The following is a 20,537-nucleotide window of genomic DNA, read 5'->3' on the forward strand; positions in this document are numbered from 1 at the left end:
ATCCTGAATAAATTCCTTCGCGTATTGATATCCAAATAACCGTTCAGCGAGTGTTCGATTAAATCGCTCAACAATTGCCTGATCACGATGAATTGCAGTATGTCCTCGTCGTATTTTGGTATTATGTTGTTTCATCAACGATGATACTGGACCAAGAAATTCCTTGCCAGGATCAACCTGCAATAATTGTGGCCATCGCAGACCACCTTGTGGTCCACCACCTCGTTGATAAATTCGTTTAAATGCGTCAGCTACTTCAGCAGCTGTTTTAGTCGCTAACGGTTCTGCTTCTTTATATCTACTTGCAACGTCAATGACAGTTAACGCGTACTTGTACGTTTTTCCACGCACAATATCATGCGGTAAAAACAGAATATCAGCTTGATGAACTTCATTGGGAACGCTGACATCGAAATACGCGTACTTAATTTGTTTAGGACGTGGTAGATAAATTTGCCATATTGCCTGCCTGGACAACCACGCGCTAGCAGTAGAATGTTTAACCGCTGCTGCATCAGCAAGTTTACTAATTGCTGCTTTACCCTTCCAGTATCCAATTGGTGAATAATAAATCGATTCCATTATTAATTACCAGCCCCTAGCGCTAATTTACTTTTCATCGCAGATCTTACTAACCAATTAGCTAATGATTCTCTGATATTTTTATTTTTTATAGAATTTAGTGCATGAATTAATTTCACATCTGCAATATGCCTATCTTGTAGATTTTTACTCTTATAAGCTACATCATGAACATGACAAGCTCGATCAATAGCATTTATTGGTTCCTCGCCTGGTTTTGGTTGATCCTGATTATCGAGCCTGATATCGAGTCGAGTACCAGGACCGCAATAATTATATCCTGGTAGATGTTTTTCTCCGCTGTATTTAGCCCATGGAGCACCTGGAAACTTTGACATCAAATTAGCAATATCACCACCGCGCCTATTAGGCAAAAACGAAAATTTCTTTCTACCGCATACAGAACATTTTCCACCATACGCTATTTTTTTATTTTTTGTTATAACCGTAGCTAAATCAGTGGTTGGAGTTTTAACTTTACAGCGTAAACAATATAGATTCATGTTATAACATATATGGATATAATTGATTTCTCAGCAACTCGGCAGCGAGAGCCAGTTAAGCACCATCCTGCACTACCAAATTCCATCAGAATGATTATCATGGGACCATCTGGATCGGGTAAGACGCAATTATTACTTAATCTGATAATGAGATGGTTGAAATGGGATAAGTTGTGTTTGGTAGCACCATCCGCTGATGATCAACAATGTTATGAAGTACTTAAAGATTTTAACGAAAACGCGCGATTACTGGACGAAGACAATGATGTTATAGAGTTTATAACAGATATTGATGAAGCACCGTCCGTTGATGTTTTAGACGGATTTATTAATAATTTAGTTGTATACGACGATGTGATGCTAGATAAACAGTCAAATCCAGCTAGGATTTTTTCCCGTGGTAGACACAAAAATACCGACGTTATTTATGTTACCCAACGATATACACAAATACCAAAAGTGATCAGAGATAACTGCAATATTTTAGTTGTGTTTAATGGCGTAGACACACATACGTTGCGAAATATTCATCAAACCTGGTGCAGCGGAGATATGGATATAATTAAATTCAGAAACTTCTTTTCACGAGCGCAAACTACTCCGCATGGATTTATAACAATAAATTTGCACGATCCTAGAACAAGATATCGTGTGGGTCTTGATAAAATATTTGGGTAAATTTAATTAAAAAGATATCATTTCATATAATGAACAACTGTGCGTGGCTGCGTCAAGGAACCACTAACAAATGCAACAAAAGGTGCCGTGGAGAATATTGCAAGAAACATAATTATCTTATAAAGAAAAACCCTCATGCTGGTCCACGAAGTTGTGTTGGTTGTAACAACGGCGTTAGAGGATTATATCAGATTTGCAAAAATTGCGGTGGAGATCGATACAGAAGTTTGATGATATATTATAAACACAGAAAGAACATAAATCCAAAACCACCATCAGAACTTGAATATTACTTGAAACATAGAACAAATAAAGATGAAACAGATGAAGATGAAACAGATGAGGAGAAACGACAGCGAGAACGCGTTGAGAAATATTCATCAAACTTGGTATGGTGGTAAATTAATAGCAGCAGAGAGGGTACCTACCAACGTTGGACGTCAAAAAATAAACAAGAAATAAATAAACACGTAGAGTACTTTATTTTTCAGCTACTATTTCGAACTGGGGTTTCATTAGTATAATCGGCCATTACAGAATTAAAACATCTCAAGGAAACGTTAATTTGTAAAAATCTGGACCTTTCTACGAGATGATTTTTCTTTGTTTGTTTTATTTGTTTTGTCGGAATTTTATGGTCTGTTCACCCTCTCTGCTGCTCAGACGGCTGTATTCATGACGACACAGTGACAATGTCGTCAGCTAAATCCCTCTGTGGGAGTTTTTATCTGATATAACGAGGAAATAAACGTTGAAACAATTTCAGAGAAACTTTGTAGTAGTCATTATGAGTACTAAATTTAATGTGTCGGTAGTAACTAGTCTACCTTGCTTTTAAGGCTTGAAATTATCAGTTGAGACTTTTTGCTTGGTCTTGAGACCTTTACTGGGATCCAGTAGAACCACAACTGCCAAAACGGCGGATCTCACCCATATTTATAGGTTTTGGGGACACACTCGGGAAAATTCATGACAAAGTTTTCACGAATATGACTAAATATGGAAGAATTCGGAAAGATTAACCTGAGCGCCTCCTAGCGGAAAGCCGAGCGCCCAATACACACAGTAGTAGAAATGGCGCCCGATTTCAAACGACAAAAATAGCAATTATTTCACAATAAATTATACAAAGATTCAACATTGATGACGAACGGTTTCATCACACTGGTGACGAAAAATTATGAACTTACACGAGTCTTACCTTAATCCTGGAGACTAGTTTTAATGCACATTACTTGGCATGCCTGGACATAATTGCTATTTTGATAGAGTTTATGATAATTTCTTAGACCTCTCTGTTAATGCTGTATGACTAGTTAAAGTACGTCACTTGGCATGCATGATTATTATTGTTGTGTTGATAGATGCTCTCTGTAAGATAATTGACGAATGTACACGTATACACCTGAATCACACCTTTATAATAATAATAATAATAATAATAATAATAATAATAATAATAATATAATAATAATAATAATTCAATCTGATCAAAATTAGATCTCCACTGTCCTACGTGAAGATCTGACATCAACCGCTTAGAGGTCCTGTTCTGGTGACCTTTGAACTAGCCAATGGAAATACAGCCTTCAGAAATCTGAAGTGAATCAGATCATTCGGTACATGTTGATACTCCTCAGCTATAGTGCTCAGTCTCCCAAAAGTGAACATATAAGACTTCATTTGATTGGCTGATAAAATGAGTAATTACGGCAAATAACAAATGTCACCAGAACATGATCCTTAAGCGGTCGTTGACAGATCTTCACGTTGGCCGATACATCAGACCCTCACCCGTGATGGTATTTATTAGCGGTTTAGAGGATGATATCATCTATGCATTAAAAGCTGCAAAAATTAGCAGCCAACTTTGTCTGCACACATCGGTATACATTTTACTCATTTACCGGTATTTCTCGCGACTGTGGAGCTATCGTCGGCTGATGGGTTATTTTGTTGACATGCACATTATGTTTCCAGGGCAAATTCTATGTTTGTACACTTGAAAATCCACTTGGAATAGCAAAGCCATCCGCTCTGTGGCCATTTTGAATTTCGCGCTAGATATGGCTGTTACCAATCACTGGTATGTGTCTAAAGTGTACGCAGGTTTGTTCCGGAAAGATTTGCATGCATCAAAATTGTTAATTTTTATGAACAGGTGACATCACACCCATATATCGTCCACCAGTATCAACACAGATTTAGAGGGGGATGGGTTGAGTTACCGGACTAATCTTCAAATATGACAGTGGAGATCTAACTTTAATCAGATCGAATTCTTATTATTATCGATGCTGTCCTTTTTGCAGTGGTGGTAGTTGTTGCAGTTGTTGTCATTCCTTGCAGTTGCTAGAGAATTCCTAATACAGCAAAGTTTGACCTCGTACATATATATACACACAGCATTGTTTACCGTTCTATACTTTGGAACTGACTAGGAGAGGGTTCAGTGCCGCCGCACCCCCGCCAGTAAAATCAGCGCGAATAACTGGAACATCTCCGTGAGTACTTTTCTCTACATTTGCACGGTTAGTTGTACTAAAAGCACTAAAACTATACCGGCGATTTCATCCCTCAAAATAACCCTTTTCCCACTCCCACCGCCACCTCAACCCTGCCACCCCCACCAACGATATTCCTAGATCCTCCCCTGGAGGACATGTCAACTAAACAGTACTTAGCTAACATCAAGTCATTAGTTGCAAAACAGATGTCAGTGTGCAAACGGGAGATATACTGGTGCAGAAGAGGTAATCTTCATGTTATCAATATCAAGACATTGTGTCAGTTATGTATTAACACATGAGTTGAAAACAAAATTATCTTCAAGTACAAAAAATAAAGTATTCCGGCTGGAAATACAATCACAGCACTTCCTCCCCCATCCCGGTTGAATGTCTGGTTCTTTACAACATACTAGACATTCGTTCAGTATACACCTTTAGGCAAATATTGCATCAGACAGGTGAATATCGGTTCTAATTATTGAATATGTTATAAGAGATGTACTTTACCAAGAGTATAGCGGTGTGCAGTGGAAGCGTGCTGGGCCCATAACCCAGAGGTCCGTAGATCGAAACCAAGCTCTGCTAATTCCTTTACTTTTTTTTTAATTATCATATTAAATAATTATCTATCAACCAACCAAAAAATGTAACAGTCATAAACAGTTAATCTATATCATATTTTAATCCACAAAAGTGTGTGCAGCCATATTAGCTTTAAAATTACATTATTTTATCAAAAGGGAGTCGCTGAAACTTACTTTTCTCGGTTGAAAGACAGTTAGGTGCAGCTCAAGTGATAGAATGCAAGTTGCCACACAAATTCCTGAGATCACATATGGAACTTGAGTCATGCATACCGTTGAGCGTTATTGGTCACTTGACCAAAATAAGACCACTGGAATCAGTATAACGACAAATGTGTTGCAATGAAATAGCTATAAGCCCTTTCAAGGAAATGCGATCCGGAAGAAAAGCCCAACACCCCAGCATTAATCCCCACCCACACCCCCTAAAAATATAAATGAGCGCGAAACAACTGGAACGTTTAAAAGTTCTCTTAAGAGTTAAATTATTAAAAATATCTTCTGGAAAGTTTTAAAATGAAGAAGCATCCACTGGTCTTGTCCTCACTCATGGTTCCATCCCAGACTCCTTGCCTATCTCTTTTCGATCCCCCGAACAATATTTGTGGAATCTCCTCTGCGATCCCTTCAATGGTGTCGAAAATGTTTAATTTCTGTCATAGCTCCACCATATTCAACGTATAGGTGGCGGGGGGGGGGGGAGGGGTCGATTCAAGCAAATATTTAGGATTCAATGAATACATGTTTTAAATAAATGTATGTGAAAACTGTAGAGACTGAAAGAGAGGCCATGTTTTACCTTTCAGATCAGGCATTTATCAATTTGGAGAATATATCAATTTCAAAGGTGATGAATATACAAAAAAAAAATTTTTTAAAAAATGACATCCATTAATACCAAAATATAAATCGACGAAGATGGGATTCGAACCCACGCGGGGAGACCCCAATGGATTAGCAGTCCATCGCCTTAACCACTCGGCCACCTCGTCGGTGTACAATTTCTGCAATATTTATATAACGAGTGATATATTGTTACCTGACGATAAAATTTACCGCCGAGAATGTTACACAGTGTATCTACCTAAGAAAAAAAGAAAAAAAAACAAAAAAAAACCAAAAAAAAAACAGGCCTAATTGTGCAGCGAAATATTGCAAACAAGTTTATATAGGATATGCCCAATACAGCAAGTCATCGGCTCCGAGGGGGGGGGGGGGCGGGGCGGAGAGTAATCAATGCAGACGTGGAGATAGGTAAGAACACAAGGGGTGAGAAAGCTAACATATTTAAGTACTAACGATTATATCCCTTTCTCCTCGTTATCAAGACCTATAAGGCTTTTGTTTTCATATTTGTGAAAAATCGGTTAGCATGATCTACTTTGGGACCAACTATTTCATATGTCAGGGGTGGCTGCAAATACAGATTCAATTTGAATCATGTTAGAAAATTATTATGGAAGATATATTTCTACGGGCAAAGACATCACATTGTTACTTGAACATGGAAATATGTCAATAGGCCACAGTAACCTAATGCCGGTTTACAAGTGTGTTACTACTTGGGTTTAAATAGCTACTTTCATCACGTCCTACATGTGACGCTCGCCACAATATCTAGAAATTAAGAATGGACTGTAAACATACAATGTTGATCATCATCATCATCATCATCTTTATTTCCTTCCATGGAAGATTACATGATATAAGAATAAATCATCTGAATACAATCAATAAATATTTTTTAAAAAATCTATATTAGAATACAAATTCTTACACAATATCAATCAACAAAGTGTTCGTCATTCATAAGTTGCAAGTTTCAGTACCTTATTTACAGAAGATAGCTGCACACTGCATGACAAAGTATGCTGCATACAGGACGAATAACTTGGAGTTTTCTTTGTCGATTACTCCTGATGGTAACCTTTTACCTAAAAGATATTGTAGTTGCAGCTCATCTTCTGCATTAAATAACGTAATGTGCAGGCTCAGGGGAAATTTATCAGTAAGGAAATCCCAGAAAGAATTTCGAAAGTTCGACATACAAGGACAACTAACACAACAATGAAGTATCAAGTCTGTATAAACATTCCCACATCTAATACACATATCAAGCTGTGTTTGTGGATCAGAAGCCCATAGTTTAGCTACATATGTAAATACCTTAGTGTGTTGTCTGGTTTTAGCCGACTGCCACACTGAGGCAGGTCGTAAGTATTTGTGTATCGAAGAGAATCTATCAAAATCTGCTTGATTAGACATACGAACTCTCCAGAGGCTATTTTCAAGACCAACAATTTTTGACCTTACAATTTCTTTCCAATTATGTTTATCTGGAATTTCAGAATGATGTAAATAATCAGTTAGATACCCGAGCAAGTCAAACTTCTTTGAGGTATAATATAAATTTGAAATTAACCCGCAGCTTGACATGCATCCGCTCAAAATGAAGTGAAATAACGCAACGTTAAACACACGTTTAGTATGTACATTGTTAGGCATCAAACACAATCTGTGTAAAAACATTCATTTTCTTCTATCAATTTCGGACTGCGCTGATGTCCATCCTAGCATTCCCAGGGCAATGTCTGATCTTGTATGTATTGGAAAACCTTGTAAATGTTTAGCAAAATACCTCAGAGTTTTATCCAATAAAGCGAGGTCACTTTTTGAAATGTTACACCATAATTCACTTCCATAAAACATTGAAGGGAAAATTACCTTTTTAATTAGATTTGCAGCAACCAAAGGATTTAAACCATTCGGTTTAATGCCAATACCAAACAGACCATGAAAAGATTTTTTCCCTTTCTTGCATGCATCGAGTATTGCGTCATGCGACGTCAGCTTTGAGTTAATCCGGTGACCCAGGTGTGTTGCCGAATCGGTAACCGGCAAACATGACGGGCCAAGATACCATTTCATATTGATATAATTCTTGTATTGGGGTCCGAAAATGATAATGATGACTTTGTGACACTAAGCTCGAATCGCCACTTATTACTGTAGTCGTATGCTATATCTAACAGCTTTTGTAGATTGCTAGGATATATAGCCAAAAGTGAAATATCATCAGCTAGGGTTGGATTTCCCACAGCTAAGGATCCAATCTTTGCTCCAAATCCACTATTTTCTAACTGTAGCAGCAAGTCATTTATAAATATTGTGTACATCAAGGTTGACAAAACACCCCCTTGTCTCACTCCTTGGTCAATTGAGAACCAATCTGAAAATTGCCCATTTACAAGAACTTTACTCTGTAAATTTGTATACATGTTAAAAAATATCAAAAGGAATTTACTCGTAATTCCCAACGTGAATAATTTAAAAAGCAGTCCTTCGTGCCACACGGTATCAAATGCCTTTTTTGTATCAAGAAAAGCAGCAAAAACCCGTGAACCCATGTTTACTTTATATTGTACTGATTGCAACAGCACAAAACTCGCTGTTGTGCAGCCTAAACCTTTTTGGTAACCATGTTGTTGTGAACTGGGTATACTAGAATTAGTATCTTTGAGCCAAGTTACCAAACGTTCATGAATAATTTTCTCAAAGGTTTTGTAGATAACAGGCAGTAAAGTAACATGCCTGTAACTTTCGAGGGAGTTCTTTGATTTTCTGTTACCTTTGTACAGTGGTATTACTAACCTTTTTTTGCAATCTACAGGTATGTAAGATTGATCAATCATCCGAGTAAATAAAATTGTCATACACTCGATGAGGTAGTCGCTGCCATAGATCAAATGTTCATTGCAAATTTGATCATGGCCCGATGCTTTTGATTTCTTTAGACCTTTAATGATTTCTCTTACTTCATTTAAACTGATACTGGTCTGGAAGGCCTCGATATGGCTTACTTCGTCCGGTAAACCCCGATTTAATTCTCTCTCTATAAATTCATAAAAGTTTCCGTCAAAACTATGGTTTAAATTCGGCGTGTGAATGTCCTCATAGTATCTGGCAAAGCCATTTGCGATGGAATCATCATCACGGACACAAACTCCATCAGTTGATAGTTCCTGACAAAAATTTATATTGTTCCCTCTCTTAATGTTGATCATTTTCCAAAAGTGTCTTACATCGCATTCATGTGCTTTTTCAATTTCTTCATACACCTCCCCCATATATTTTTCCACAGCCAGTTTTTGAACGTTTCTAAAGTCTCTCTTCTTATCTTTATATTCTCTGTAAGAATTAAATTGAACATGGAAATATGTCAATAGGTCACAGTAACCTAATGCCGGTTTACAAGTGTGTTACTGCTTGGGTTTGAATAGCTACTTTCATCACGTCCTACATGTGACGCTCGCCACAGTATCTAGAAATTAAGCATGGACTGTAAACATACATTGTTGATACAAAGATGTAAATATGTTGGCGTAATAATTTATACAAAAATCATACTGTTTCTCCGCTACAACACAGGAGTCTGACGCTTTATCAATAAAGTACGGCGAAATCTCTGACAACATGAAATCACCTTATTGGTTATATAAATAAACCGCATCCAATCAAACTTGAGTTGTTCAAATTTGAACACTGTTACAATGTGACCGAGACATGGGAAGCACACAACTTGAATGGACTGATAAATAAGCAGTTTTCCAGTGCCAGTCCGTGCTTGCACAAATACCTTTCCAGTGGCAGTTTTCCAGTGCCAGTTTTCCACTACCAGTCCGTGTTTGCATAAACACCTTTCCCTCAAATACATCTGTAATGGATTCCCCCGGTACATAGTAATACTTTCGATGTTAAACTTACAAAGTATACTTTTTCGACCAGTGAGCAATGCATCACGGTATTGGTTAGTTGGTATTACATACTAAGGGAGGCATCTAGACAGGATTATCGGAACCTTGGCTAGCGAAGATGCGCAAGTTATCGCTGCTGGTTTCCTTATTTTCCATAGGACTGTGACTACGTACCTGGCGAGTTGCAAGGAATCTTAGTGTATTAATCTTATTGCCAGAGATTATCTGATTTGTGCAAACATTCGCACACACTGACAATTTTAACCGAAAATTGCGGGGGGGGGGGGGATAAATAATTTGTTGATTAAAGACGATCAAGAATAACTTAGTTTTTCCTAGATCTCGAATATAGGTCTGACGTCCAAAAAGAAAAGTGGGAATATTCCAATATGGACCACATTTTAAACTTATCAAAGCAAGACTTCCATAAAACAATTATTTTCTACTATCCAAAAGTGTCGTGTCGTGTCATTGTATCTCTCATACATACTTGAGTTTGGTTTGTGCATCATTCAACAACCTCACAAAAACAAGTAAAAACAAGATGCATTTTTAATAATGGAATTTCACCATAAGATCCTTTATCGTGTTTCTATGGCTATTTAACGACCTTTGGTTCATCAATGGAAATGTTTTAGTTTCATACTTTATATTCCAAGAACATTATTCCGCGACTGTATGCCTGCTTTACAAACAGAATTACTATCAGCAAAATAATTATTATTACACCTTCTCTATAAACATTTAAAAAAGAAAAGTATTTACCTCCCTCAATCGCTTTTTCATTGACCATGTTCAAAGTGGAGCAGCCGTGACTCAGAGCGTAATCCAAGAGCAGCGGAATAATAAAAAAAATGTCTGCTAGGGACAGTCCGAGTCGGCTGCCGCATTGTGTCTATTGGAACGACGTTTTGCTCGCAATTTTCCTCGGAATGATATAATTGATCCTGTGACCAAATGCCGTTATAAAACCAGTCAAACTTTTGTCTTTTATTTTTGTTCTAAAAAAAAGTTTCGTTATTTTTATCTTTTTTTTTATTTTTTTTTTATTTTTGCTGTTTGTCATGTTTGATCTTTTGTACCACTAAATTTGTATGGGGAATGGCTTAGTGAAAGATGACATTATTTTCTTTAGCAAATATGAAGTATACAGTACGAGTACCATTAAAATGCAAACAGTTGGGAATAATAGAAGGACTATGTATGCCATTTTCCAACCTAATATAATCATGGACTAAGTAACAACAAACATATTAAAGAACAAATTTGCTACGTAAATATGAGGTCCGCGATAAATTATCCCCTAATTCAGTTATAATTGTTTTAAGATTTATGACAATTATTTGGTACTTATACATGCAGATCTAATCTGAAAATGTCATAAATATTAATTGCAAATTAATCATACATTCCTACCATATTTACAATCATTATTTTTCAATTATAATCAGCCGTAGATTAAATTTATTTTTTAGTCAAGTTTTATTTATCACCTGTCAAACGAGTTTAACAATTTGTTCACCTTTATGTATGTTATTCAAAAATATTTTTTTTAATAATTAGGAATTCAAATTGATGTCAAAACTGTGTTAGGGAGTCACCTTTGTGACATGAACAAAATAGCCTATTGTGATAGGTGACTGCTTAACAGAGGTTTATTTCTGTCATTATTTGGTTTAATGGAGCTTAAAAAAGTGCCTCTTTAACGTAACTAGGGCCAGGCTTAGGCCTATTGGACCTTTTTTGTCCCAATCGTTCCCGCGCTCACTGGGGCCCCGCGCGTTGTTAATTTTCAAAAACATATCTATAGAGAGAAAGTAATTTTAAAGCTATGGAAGAAAAAATTTAAGTTCAATATCACATAAAACATTTTTAAAAGTTTATTTATACGAAGACGGATTTATGTCAAAATAAATTATACGTAAATCCTGGGAAAGGGGGCGCCAAAATGATCCAAATCTGGCCCCGGGGTTCCCTAAGGCCTTTACTGAACATAAATGAATGTTTAATAGAGGTGACAGTTAAGACGGCTTTAACTGTGCCATTATTGTATGTATTGCATGTAATTTATGAGATGTGGGCAGTGTTAAATGTCTCTCTGAATATATTTTACTTTCATGTGTATAGTCTCGTCCTTGGAGATAATAAGAACACCTTTTCAAGGTTAAGTACTGGGAGAAGGATCAAAATCCTCTGAGTACTGACTGTTATATTGTTAACAAAATTTAAAAAAAGCACTCTTGATACTCGCATGTAAGTCAAGTCCAACTGCTAACAACATGGACTCCGACCTACCATCACACGTGCCAGTAGATTAGAGTCTATGTTGCTTGCTTTACTCATTATTCCTAACAAACAGCATATATACAAATATGATGATGCATTATTTCTGTTGTTTGCAGTCCGACTTAACATATAAGTGAATATATATGGTACATTCCAATGATACTTATAAGTGAATATATATGGTACATTCCGATGATACTTATAAGTGAATACATATGGTACATTCCGATGATACTTTTCTTTTGCCCCAAGCAGATTAAGCTCCATGACATATTGTTACTGGCTTTACATTGACAAACAAATAAATAGCGACACTTTGGGTCAAGTCATCCATCATCTGTTACATCAAGGGGCGTAAACTTATGTAATAAGACAAGGTAAAACCAACAAGCATTCAGGTTTCCAAAATATAAATTTATTTAAATAAAATATAAAATTAATGAAAGGGAAAGAATTAAAAATAACTTATAGTGTATGACTTCCTAGAATACTATCCAAAACTGTAGTATCAATTTCACTCTAATTCGGAATCTGTCCAAAGGTATTCCGAATGAATGTGTTTATCTGTTACCGAGCTAACACCACTGTAAAATCACGGTTCTAAATCCAAATGTTTTTTCTTCAATGTAATCCCGTAAAAGTAGAATATCACTGAAGTCCTTGAAAGTTTCACATAATCCAACATAATTATTTAAATATTCAAGTCCTTGAATAAATTCACATAATCCAATATGTACTGACTGTTTAAATTAAAGATGTTCCATTCTGCTAAATCCAACGAACAAGTATTATAAATAAATCACTATTTCCTCATAAAGACCCTTACATAACTGGTATAGACTGAAGAATAGAATATGTGGTGCGTTATAGTCTCTATATAGGACCAAATCAATAAAATCACATTCACTACAAGGTTCTCGAACAGATAAATCGTATTATTTGGAAATAACTGAGTCAGGTTTATTCGAATAAGTGCGTGGCATACTTCACCCAAATATTTGTTGAAATGACATCAGCAATCAGCCTTGTCTTATGTCACGTGTTTAGGCTCGAATAAACAGTAACACGAGAAAGAGAGAAAACAACAAGCTAATTTATTTTCCGGGAATAATTCTGTAAAATGAAGAAGAAAAAATATGAACTTACGGTTTTAAGAAATCCCAAAATAATCCAAGACTAATCCACGAATAAAATTTTTGAAGTCCTAATAACAAAATGTTCAAATGATTCCATGTCCGAGTCCCCACAAAGAATCCAAGATGGAAGACGATGACGTATGCTGAAGTCTGTAGTGTTGAAGTCTACAGTTCTTTGTAGAAACAAGAATGATCACTCCGGTTTTGGAAATTTTAAATTTTTTTTCAAACAAAACAATTCTTGTTCAACAATTTCACATGAGTACAAGTATTTTCCAGGAAAACAGAATTAATCCTTTTGAATCCAAATAATTTGAAATAACTCCAATCCAATTAATTTGAAATAACTCCAAACAGCACAACATACAACTTCCAGTGTTACAGTCCAACTTCTACGGAGAATAACTCTCCAAATCAAAGGTTATATCGTCTTCTAAAACGTAAAAAGATGATCACGTGATCAAGTTCTAGAAGCTCGTAGAAATTAGGTACTTGTTAAAGGTCACGTACACCCAGCGTGGCCCTGACGAAACCCAATCATTTTACTCTAAGAAATAAAAAAATAAAAAATTGCTTACATCTTAAACACGTAGTCTCGTCATAACCTCGACAACAACCAATAATTCTAAAGTAAAAATAGAATTTATTTACGTGGTTGCTACTAATTTTGAATCAAGGTCAAGATCTTGATCAACACCTGGTGTTTATAAAACGAACAGTCAAGGTCAAACTATTTTCTAGAAAAAGTATCATCTCCAGTGAATAAATGTACATTACAATAGCATGTAATGAAAATAAACAAAATTAAAACTGAAAAACTATTAAATTGAAATAAATTTATATTAAATCAGATATAATTAAATCAAATGTACATAACACATGTTATGAATGAGAATTCTAAGCGTAGTGTACATGCACTTTTACTACAACACATATCAGCCACTGAATTAACAAATTTAAAATATAGCTTTCAAATACCAAAATGACTTACGTAAAAGCTATGTGATAAATTTAATGGATGATACAGATATCTGTAACACACCATATAAAGGATCACAACAGCGTTGCTTAAATGAGACAAAATGCTAAAGACTATGGGCCCAGCACGCTTCCACTGCGCCACGCTGCTGATTGACAACAGTATTTACATTTCGATTGTCATACTAAGCCTAAAGAAAGATTACAATCAATTTAGCTGTCCAATAGATCTCTCATTTTAAATATAGTATGGAGCTACTTCCATTAGAATATAGAATATGCTGATATTGCTCTCTCTCTCTCTCTCTCTGGACATAGTTTTTGTGAATTCGCATCACAAAATAACAGACTGCAGGAAAATGAGAATAATTAACACAAATTACAAGTAACCGATGATTTCTGTGGAAAGCATAGTGCAGGGCTGTGAGATTTTTTTTTACAGCATTCGGATTCATTACAAGCTCAAATGATAGCTTATATACTGGCGTAGCATTGACCTAAACTCTCCTGTTATGTAAAAAGAAAAACACAAAAACCCCACAGAAGAAAACAACATCAACAAAACAAAAACAAAAAACGCTAGTTTTTTCGTAAATGGTTTGGATTTTATGCTTTTACGCAATTTTTCAGCACATTAGAGTTTATGCAAGGCAGCCATTAAATTTTGTAGATGAAGAAAACAGGAACACCCTGGATAAATCAAGGATCAGTGGGAAACTACTGGCAAGATTTCCACGCTGGCTGAACCAAGACTCAAACCCATGCGGACAGAGGTGCGATATTAGTGATCGGTAAAGACAAGCACCTTTTTTTTCATTAGTTCAATTTATTTTTGAAATTTAATCGTAATATAGTTATAATAAAGTTTATTCAAGCGTGATTTTTTTTAGTGATCTACACATTAATGTTCATAACAAAACTTCCAGATGAAAATTATCGATCACTATGGACTTTTACAAGGACAGTTCGGCGTTACACTGGGTCAAGAAAGTCGATATTGGATTGAACTATATTACTAGTCCATGGGGAATGAAGGTAAGATCGCGTGAACATGAAAAAGTCGCGCGTATCTTCATCTCCTGTACGGATGTTCAATTATGAATGGGTTTGAGGAGTAACATACAGTAAGTTCTATTCTTAGCTTGTACATCTAACATTTCTTCAAAATGATAATTTAGCATGCAGAATTTAACTAAAATAAATCTGAAATAACGGCCGTTTTTCTGGTCCCTTACGTGTATGAAAGCATATATTTGTGGGGGAAAATATGTAATATGTACGAATAGAGATAAAAGTCATGACATTTCATAAAGAAGATATATACGAAGCTTCATAATTGCCTCCAATTTATTGGACTTGTGTGCCGATTTGTATCTCTTCCTGCCGGTGTTTCTATAAATGACGACATAGTCACGTGTCTGTTTTTGTTTGTAGTACAAAGTTTATACCAAATAGTCACATTTCCTCTTAATCATAGAGCGCGACAAAACCGGTTTAAACTAGATCCTCCCGCTTGCTGGACTGCCTAAAAATATCCATGTACGTTATCATTCAATTTGCCGTTATGTATTTTTCGAGGAATTTATACAATAATCCTCAATAGAATTTTGATGGACAAGGCGCGAAATAAAGCGTAATCAAATTCTCCAGAATGTCACCTGTAGCTGCAGAAAGTGACTTAGAACGCATGCATGAGCTATGTGACTTGTACTATACATCCGATCATGAGCATTTGTTCATAAGAAACACTATTAAGAACAACAACTAACTCTGCAATTTTTAAAAAGAATCTCGACTGTATATACAACATAATCCTTAAAAGAGCTTAATTCAAGACATTTAAAAAACGTGTGAAATAAATGCTCTGTTTCCACCTGGCACACTGGACATGAATCATTATCGATGTTACCCTGAAATTTCAGTCTCTCTTCTATTCGTATTATATTCAGCATTATTATGTTATCCTAAAGGCTAGCACCTCTAAAAGTGAGACAAAAGACATAATGTTACAGGCTGTTTTATTTTTATTTATTGCAATTCTTACCATTATCAAACCAATTAAAAATAACAAATTGGTTCAAGAATTTTAAAAATGTAAATATAGCACCGCTAGGTTGTGTGTGTGTGTGTGTGTGTGTGATTTAGATTTTTTTACGTAGCTTTAACAATTTTTCAGTCATATCGCTACGATGTCTGGAATGTGGCTGTTTATAGTGATGCCTAGCACTGGGGAATCATGTCTCAGTCATATAGCTCGATGTCCCACCCTGTCACATTATCCTGACACCAGGCCGACCGGTCCTAACACTAACCTCTTAATGCTGAGTACCGAGCGAGGTAGCTGTTAGTACCATTTTTATAAACCTTTGGTATGACTCGGCCGGGCATAGAACCTACGACCTCTCGCATCCGAAGCGGACGCTCTAACCACTAGGCCACCTGAGCTGTCCCGTTAGGTTCTAATTATTCAGCTGCTCTTTATCACATTAAAGATTTTTTTTTTTAAAAAAAAAAACTTTAAAAGAATTTTTGAAATGTGAATGTAGTGACGCATAATTCCGACTTATTAAGTGTGCTGCTCTTTGCAATATAAAAGTAGTGTAGTGAATTATCTATGATCAACGAGAGAGAGAGAGAGAGAGAGAGAGAGAGAGAGAGAAAGCGATTCAAAACTGCATATTTCATTAAGTTTTTGAAATTGTATACATGTATCCTGGGTAGATGAGCGTGTTTTGGGACAGTCTAAGGGTATATCCTTCAGCATGTATCAACAAGAGAAAATAAACTATTGATCTTACTCGATAATTATACAGAGTTGAATTTCTACTGATCACTGTCTTCTTATTTGGTTTGATTTTATTTAATTGCCTACATGTATCCCGGGTAGTTGAGGGTGTTTTGGGACAGTCATTTGCTGTTTTATGGTAATCATGGGGTCTTTTATTTGGTGATAATTACCAACATGGGGGAAAACTCTCCTGGTCTTACTCGATAATTATACAATGCAGGAGTTTACTGATCACTGTGTTTTTTAAGGCTTGATTCGATATATTTGTATACCTGTATCCTGGGTAGGTGAGAGTGTTTTCTGACAGACTTGTGCTTGAATAATTAAACTGTTGGATGTCTAATTCATGCATAAGTTGTTGGTATATAATCAAACATAAAATTGCTGGCCAGATTTGGGGAGGCAAACAATTGTTAAAAAACACTGCCTAAACTTTTAGAATAGTTTTTGCTTTAATATTCTTCAAATGAATAGTCTATGGAGATCTTGAGGACACACACATTATGGTCAACAAGTATTTGTTGCTTGACTTGGTATTAGGTAAGGAACCGACAGTCTACCATATTTCTGCTAAATTACTTGTCAAATGGTCAAATGCAGGAATAGGTTGCAGATGAGCCTTAGATATCTTCTGACTGGGATTTCCAACCATTTGACAAGTGTGACAAAATCTTTGGTACTTAAAAACATCATTTTTAATTTTCGGCAAATAAAAATGATTCAAGATCTTGTGATAAGTCTTACTGACACCAAAATGACCAGCTTAAGGAGTTTTATGTGCTAGACTATGCATTTCCTGTCTATTTTTCACAAAGTAACAAATTATGTGGTTTCAATTATTGAAACCCAGTCTTTTTGTTTTCTCTGAGGAATAGTACTTGGGGGCTATAACTCACATTAAAATGTCTTGCATGCTTATAAAGTAGATGTTACTTTCTATTCAGATATCTTACACCTGCAGTCAGAAATTGGCTAGTGGTATCTATTATTCTGTGAAGAAACTAACTTACGAATCTCTCTCTCTCTCTCTCTCATTTAAATTATGGAATTACCTTATCCATTGTTCCAAGGCACATATGTTAGAGATAACAAGCCAAATTTAAAATTTCATCTCCGGTCCATAAATATAATAGTTTTGTGAATGTCCAAGCATCAGAAAAAACAAATTAGCAAAATAAATATAATCTTTTCCACGGATTTTTCTCATAGCAAGTGCAAACAACTTATTTTATTGCGCAAAAAACAATTTTTCCAAAAACGAGAGCATATATATATATATATATATATATATATATATATATATATATATATATATATATATATATATATATATATAAACTACCTATGTAAACTGCAAGTTAACAGTTAGAATTAATTTCATAGGGATGAGAGAATAAACAGACTCTTCATCTCTGCAATGTACTCTCTCGACCGATTGATCGGTCGATAATAAAGAAAGAGAAAGCATGTCCTTGATGTGCAATTATCTACAATTTGCTCCAACCTTATGAGGTCTTTATTAAACGCAGAATTTGCACTGCACTCTAAAATAATAAAAATGCTCTAAATTGATAATATTGTGAATGAGAATATAGAAACAAATTAGGACCTTAAACCTTACTTGTAAGCAGCTACCTTTTCTGCCACTGTGTGGTAGCAGTAAATTACACCCACAAAATGTCCAAAATAAAAATGGGGTGGGAAGGATCCGCCGAAATATAACATTGTGTAAATACATCAAATTGTGTACAATTTGATACATTTAATTTATTTTGTGCTTCATGCAGGTCAGCTCTCTTTCGAATATTAATAATCAAAATCAGCTGATTGTAATGCGGTAATATTATTCAATGATATTTTAAATAAGACGCTTAAATGTGCCGTAAAGCGGTATAGCCTCTTGTTGCTAGGGTCAGGAGAGCTGTCGTATCGTAAGAAATTTACGTGTCACAACGCCATATGTTGGCCTAATGACGCATTCTTTTATGCCAACTTCCGTGATGCTTACTTGCAACGTGCTTGATACTGCATTATAGTCACAATTTTAAAAGGTGCAATCTGTGTAACTTGTGATATAGCAAGTTTATAAACAGAATATTTAAACTTGTAATATTTGACATAGCATTTGCGATACGACAAACTAAATAATCAATCTAATAGTTGACAAATTGAAAGATACATAGACGCAGAAGGAAAGTAGATCTAAGAACTAGCAAGCAGCCATTTACAGCTTGCATCAATGCAGAATAGAAAATTCATGACTAGAATTAGGAATGTAGCACTTGCAAGCAGCCATTTACAATAATGCATCAATGAAAATTAGAAAATACAGGCATAGAATTATGGCGGTAATCAACCTCCATACACACGTGTTAAAGAACGTGTCTTTCCAACTCTGTATATTATGGATAGAATTATGTATTTTGGGCCAGAGGCCTGTTTTGAAATAAAATGATTTTGATTTATTTAAAATGTCGTTTGCTTCATGAACATACTTTTTGCTCACATGTGGAATTCATAATGTCTGAGTCAAAACAGTGGCGTCGCTAGTGGGGTGCGGGGGGTGCGGACCGCACCGGGTGACACCATCTCAGAGGGGTGACACCAAAATGAAAAATTGCAAATTTTACAGAGCACACACTGCTCGGTCCAGTCGGATTTCATAAGCGGATAACCGATCATAGTTAAATACATGACTAGCAGGCACAGCAGTGGCGTCGCTAGGGGGATGCGGGGGGTGCGGACTGCACCGGGTGACACCACCAGAGGGGGTGACATCAAAATGACATCACTAAGGATTCTGTATGGTCTGTTACGGAAGGAGGACCATGGGGGTGACACCATGAGCTACCGCACTGGGTGACACCAACCCGAGTGACGCCACTGAGTCAAAACACCGTGCACATTACAGGATTTATAGATTTGTGCTAATTATTGTTATTAATTTTAGCAGCTTTATTTAGGGGCGACACATCAATGAGCACTCGTATATATATATATATATATATATATATATATATATATATATATATATATATATAATTTTAAATTTGTTGGAGTTTTCACTCAGATTCAAATGTTACACAAAGGCTGGGTAATAACGTAATGAGGTCGAAACTCGGATTGAAAAACGGACAGGTTGGAGGAAGAACCCGGGAAAACCCCGGAAAGAACCACCGACCCACGAGAAGCTACTGGCAAGCTTTCTCACATACCCACATTGGCTGAATCCCAGACTCGAACCCACGCAGACAGAGGTGAGATGGCAGCGATCCGTAACGGAGAGCGCTTTACCACTCGGCCACTCGGGGCCCCTTCAAATTTATGTCTAATTAGAGTTGGACCCAACGCAAAATCTTGTCCCGCAGCTACCGCGGTATTTCTGAACATTTTGCGATACGTATCCCGTTATATCGCAATTATATTAGGGACCAACAATTTAATTTGATATGGCTGGGAGTTTTGTTTCCTTAAAATTTCATGCCCACAAATAGTTGGACAAAATATCTAGCCACCCCTCATACTAAAATCGTTAGTAAAAGCAGAATCGGTTTATTCCCGTTTACACCATTTTATTTTTATTATAGTATATTATGTTGTGTGTATTACAATATAGTCCTTTCACTTCCTTTGATACCGCACTTAAATATTTCTTATTAAGTGTGTGTAGCATTTGAAGAGTTCATGCTCAAGTGTGTAGTGAAACAGAATCTGTTCACTTAACTTTACACCGTTCTT

At 36.0% G+C, this 20,537-nt stretch overlaps 1 non-coding gene across 1 annotated transcript; it reads right to left on the reverse strand.

Moving 5' to 3' along the window:
- Nucleotides 1–5,767: 5,767 nt before the first annotated feature.
- Nucleotides 5,768–5,849, reverse strand: Trnas-gcu (transfer RNA serine (anticodon GCU)). The gene has a single exon. It is a non-coding gene; the product is annotated as a tRNA-Ser (tRNA).
- Nucleotides 5,850–20,537: the final 14,688 nt, after the last annotated feature.

This window comes from Sinohyriopsis cumingii, chromosome 7 (genome assembly GCF_028554795.1).
Source record: "Sinohyriopsis cumingii isolate HCF-2022 chromosome 7, ASM2855479v2, whole genome shotgun sequence".
Lineage (NCBI taxonomy): Eukaryota > Metazoa > Mollusca > Bivalvia > Unionida > Unionidae > Sinohyriopsis > Sinohyriopsis cumingii.